We start from the raw sequence: 5,880 nt of genomic DNA, 5'->3' as shown, positions 1-5,880 counted from the left end.
CCAGGAGAACCAACAGCCCCAGGAGAACCAACACCTCCCAACAGCATCTCTTCTTCTTCTCCAGTTCTTTTTATTTTGTTGGCAGCAATCCTCAGGTGGGCCTTCCATACCCAACAGAATGCTGATTCAGTTCAGCTGGGTGCTACAAGTTGACCACCAGTTGTCAATTCACCACATCTCCTGTGGAGAGATGCATCAGCAGAAGGGAGCAGTGGCACCCTTCCAGTGGAAGGGAGCAGTGGCATTCTAATACTAATTAGAATTCTATACTAATTAGAATTAGACATCCAGAAGATCATCCACACCTACTTCTAGAACCTTTATTCTAAACATATGGAAAACACAAAAGAAGTGGACAAATCCCTGAATCAAGATGTAAAAACATCTAAATAAATCAATATCAGTCAATGAAATTGAAGATGTAATTAGAAATCTATCAACAAATAAGAGTCCGTGCCCTAATGCATTCACTGCTCAATTCTACAAGAAATTTAGAGAAGACTGATACCATTACTTCTCAAACTCTTTGATGAAATTGAAAGGGAAGCAAACCTTCAAATTCATGCCTGGAAGAAAGTATTACCTTGATACCAAAACCACAGAAGGACCCAAATAAGAAAGAGTACTACACGCCAATCTCTTTAATGAACATAGACACAAAATTCCTCAGTATACTACTGGCAAACATAATGCAGCAAATTAAGATTTTACACCATAACCAAGTAGAATTCATCCCACGGATGCAGGAATGGTTCAACATATGCAAATCACGAAATGTGATACATCATATTAACACAACCAAGGACAAAATCCATATGATCATCTCAATAGCTACAAAAAAAGCACATGACGAAGTCCAACACCCATTCATGATAAAAAACCCTATAGAAAATTGCAATAGATGGTCTTTCAGTCTGCAAAAAGCTGTTTATGACAGTCCAACAGGTGGTCAAAAAGTGAAAATGGTCAAAAAGTGAAAATGGTCAAAAGGTGAAAACTTTCACTCTAAAATCAGGAAAAAGACAAGGATGTCCACTGTCACCATTTTTATTCAGTATAGTTCTGGAAACATTAGCCAGAGAATTAGACAACAAAAAGAAATAAATGAAAAAGAATAGGAGCAACAATTTAAATTATCATTATTCATGAATGACATGATACTGTACATAGAAGAACCCAAAAACTCCACCAAAAAACTTATAGATTTAATAAGCAAATTTGGTAGTATCACTAGATACAAAGTCAACACTCGCTAGCCTTTCTGTATATGAATTAAAAACTCACTAAGAGAAAAATTAGGGAAACAACTGGAACAACAGCATCCAAAGAAGTGAAATATGTAGGAATCAAGCTAATGAAGAAAATAAAATACCTCTTCATTGAAAATTACAGTACTCTGTAGAAGGAGATTGAAAATGGTATCAAAAATGGAAAGATATCACTTGCTCTTGGATAGGAAAGAAAAGATAGTGAAAATGGCTATACTTCCAAAACTGTCACACAGATTTAGTGTAATCCTGATCAAAATTCCAACACCATATCTCACAAAATTAGGGAAAACATTCCTAAAATTCATTTGGAACCAGAAGATACCTAAAATAGCAATAGCAATTCTGAGCAACAAGTGCAAGGCAGGGGCATCACAATCGCTGACTTGAAATTATACTACAAAGCTACTATGATAAAAATAGCATGGTGCTGGCAAAAAAAAACAGACCCAAGGATCAATGGAACAGATTAGAATATGGAAAAACAACTCTAGACATACTCAGTCACCTTATCTTTGAGAAAGGTGCCAAACACATTCACTGGAAGAAAGACAGCCTCTTTAATAAATGGTGCTGGGAAAACTGGCCTTCCATATCGTTCACCAGGCACTAAACTAAAATCAAAATGGATCGAAGATCTAAATATTAAAACAGAAATACTAAATCTTCTGGAAGATAGAATAGGTAGAACTCTTAAAGACATTTGTGTAGGCAGAGACTTTATGGAAAAAACCAATCACACAGGAACTATCACAAAGTATCAACAACTGGGATCTCATTGAAATAAAAAGCTTTTTTTTTTTCTTTTCACAGCAAAATAAACCATCATCAGAGTGAAGAGACAGCACACAGATTGGGAAAAATGATTTATCAACTGTTCCTCAGACATAGGACTACTATCTAGAATGTATAAAAAACTAAAAAAATCAGACCCCCCAAATTTAAAGACCCAATCAAAAAATGAGCATTTGAAATGAATAAACACTTCTCAGATGAAGAAATATAAACAGAAAATAAGTGTATGAAAAAAATGTTGAACATCATCTGTCATTCATGAAATGCAAATTAAAGCAATATTGAGATTCGATCTCAAAAAAAAAGATTCCACCTCACCCCAGGAAGAATGGCTATAATCAAGAAATCAACCAATAATTAATGCTGGTGGGGCTGGAGGAACAAGGAACACTTTTCCCCTGTTAGTAAGAGTATAGACTGATACAACCGCTGTAGAAATCAGTGTGAAGATTCCTCAAAAAAGTAGGACTAGAGGTACTGTTGGACCCAGCTATTCTCCTTCTTTGTATCTTCCCGAAAAAATTAAAAGCATCATGTCACAGTGATATATGCACACCCATGTTTATACAGAACCTTTTGTAATAGCTAGATCTTGGAAACAGCCCAAATTCCCATAAACATATGAATAGATGAAGACCATGTGGTTCTTTTATACAATAGAATACTATTCAGCCATAAAGAAGCATTATCTTGGGACATCTTTAGGTAAACTGATGCACTTTAAGAACATACTGTTAAGTGAAATAAATTGGACATGTGTGCCAATATTGCCTAGTTTCACTGGTGTGAGAAAACACAGGTGTAAATAAGAAACAAAATGTATACTAGATATTGTGAAATAGAAAGGAAATATTCAAGTGGGAAGGGGAATTATGCGGGGGTGAAGGGGAAGGAAGAAAAAAATGATAAAAGAAGGAAAAGCATAAAGAAAGCTTTTGTAAATAAGAAGGGGAAGAGGGATTGAAAGGAGGGTAAATGTGAAGGTTTGTGTCTGGATGTTCACCGACCCCCCCCCCCGCAAGCCTCCTGTGGTCATGGGGGAGCAAGCTTTCTGGAGGCAGCTGAATCTAGAGTTTGTGATTGATTCATAATTTAGTGCTGGAATTGGGGGTGTGGGTGCTACACTGCCCTAGGCCGGGTAGCCTGCATACAATATAAGGGATGGAAAGAAGCTCTCTCTCCTCTTACTCTTTTTCTTTTTGTTGTTTTTCTGCTACCATGAACTGTTGCCCCTCTGCTATGCCACCCTGTCTTGGAGCCAATCAGTTATGGACTGAAACCTCTACAAACTGTGAGCTAAATAAACCTTTCCTCCTTTAACTTTGGGTGTTGGGAATTTTGTCCCAGTAACAAGAAATGTAACTAGGACAGTAGGGGAATGGGGAAAGAAGTCAAGATATATCATGTACAGGTAAAAATTCCCTATGATGAATGTGATCATTATGTACACCTAAAAGGTACCAATAAACTTAATTAATTTTTAAAAGACCATTAAGCTTTATGAAACATTAGTCAATCATATGCTGTTACTATAGAACACTGTTCTATTTTTAATTGATTTTTACTTTTAATGAAATTATACTTTAGTGCATATTTATTATGTGTTAATATTTGGGTTGTTTTAGTGTTTATATTGTGATTATATATCTTTTCTATGCTTAAAGAGGATGTGTTACTGGATCTAAGAGTATGTTAACATCTAGTTTGTCTTTGACACTATTATTGCTGCTAATTTTATGGCTATTTCCCAGGTAGCATAGTTATTGCTGTTAATTAGTTTTCTCTATATGGCAATATCTGCACTGACTTTGTGTCACTAAAAATACTGTAGCCTATCCCTGAAAAACTGCACACTGGGCCAAATACATTGCAGCCTCCCCTCCCAAATAAATGTAGGTTATTCAGTCTTGAGTTAGAGGCAAAGGCAATGCTCAGAGTGCATCACTGAAAAGCAGAAACTAAGGAGATCTTCAAACTAGCAAATGTCTTCCACTATAATCATTCCATAAACATCACCACACAAAAGAAAAGCAAGAGAAATATGAGAATATATGGCAACAAATGCCTCCAAAATCTTCAGACTCCCCCAAAGCTGATCCATGGAGCATCAAAGGGAAGGACATCAAATGCCACATAGAAGAATTATTCAAGTTTTACAGAGGAAATTTTAAAATTAATTTTATTGATACACTTTTGATATACATAGTGATCACATTCATTGTAGGGAATTTGTACCTGTACATAATATATCAATTCTTGTTTTTCCTATTCCCCTCCCATTCTTTCAACCCTTCTTCCCATCCCCGTCTACAAAAGCTGTTTTTCCATTTTTTGTTCTATTCTCTTTTTTTGTTCCTGTTCCTTTTCCTTTCCCCTCATCCTTCCCTTGTCCCCTTTTCCATTTCAAAATTGTCTTCCTACTTCCCAAACTCTATCCATTTTGGTCTTTATATGAACTTTTGGTTTCTCCCACAAGAGAAACCATGGAATATTTAAACATGCATATTTAATTTATTTACTTAAAAGTATTGGCTTAAGGTACATCCATTACCTAACAATGATTGTTGATTCTGTAATATTTCCTGAGCAATCAAAGTTTTTTTTCATAAAATCTTTGCCTACACCTATGTCCTCAAGAGTTTTACCTTGCAGTAGGTTGTTTCTATTTTAATATTTAGATATTTGATCCAGTTTGCTTTTAGTTTAGTTCATGGTGAAACATATAGGTCTTCATTTAAACTTTGGCATATAGAAAGTCAGTTTTCCCAGCATAACTTATTAAAGAGGCTGTCTTTCTCCCAGTGAAGGTGTTTGTCCCCTTTGTCAAAGAAAAAGTGGTTGTATTTGGAGGTCTTTCTGCATCATCTATTCTGTTACATTGATCCTACCATCTGTTTTTTTCCTGAGTACTGTGCTGTTTTATCACAGTTGCTTTGTACTATAACTTCAGATCCAAGATTGTGATGCTCCCTGCATTGGCTTTGTTGCCTAAAGTTGCTTTTGCTATTGTAGGTCTCTTCTAAATCTAAATGAATTTTAGGAATTCTTTCTCTAGTTCTGTGAGGTATGCTGTTGCTATTTTGGTAGGGACAGCACTAAATATGTATAAAAGTTTTGGAAGTATGTCCATTCTCACTATATTGGTTCTTCTTATCCAAGAACAAAGGATATCTTTTGATATTTAGCTATCTTCTTCAATATCCAGGATCTTCTTTGTAGACTATTATATCATCCACAAATAATGATAACTTAAATTCTTCCTTTCCTATCCTTATTCCTTTTACTTCTCTCTCTCTCTCTCTCTCTCTCTCTCTCTCTCTCTCTCTCTCTGTTTGATTTTTTGAGACAGAGTCTTATGCTATAGTTCAGGCTGGCCTTGAACTATGTATCCCAGCCTGACTTTGAACTCTCAGTAATCCTCCTGCCTCAGCCTCCTGAGTTCTAGGATTACAGGTGTGCACGATCACACCGTGCTGATTACTTCTGTCTCTTTTCTAATTGTTCTGGCTATTTCAAAAATTATATTGCATAGGAGTGGTGGTCATAGACATTGTTGTCTTATTCCTGATATTATAGTGAAAGCTTTCAGTTTTGATCATTTAGAGTGTTGGCTGTTGGTTTGTCATAAATGGCTTTTATCAGACTGAGGTAAAGACCTTCTATTCCAATGTTCTTTAGGGTTTTTAACAAATGGATGCTGGACATTGTCAAATGATTTTTCTCCATCTATTGAAATGATCATGTGGTTTTTGTCCTTAAATCTGTTAATGTGGTATATTACATTTATTGATATGTGTATGTTGAATCATCCCTGCAT

Source organism: Chinchilla lanigera, unplaced genomic scaffold (genome assembly GCF_000276665.1).
Source record: "Chinchilla lanigera isolate Chin_1 unplaced genomic scaffold, ChiLan1.0 scaffold00074, whole genome shotgun sequence".
Taxonomy (NCBI): Eukaryota; Metazoa; Chordata; class Mammalia; order Rodentia; family Chinchillidae; genus Chinchilla; species Chinchilla lanigera.
Note: the sequence above shows the minus strand (reverse complement) of the source record.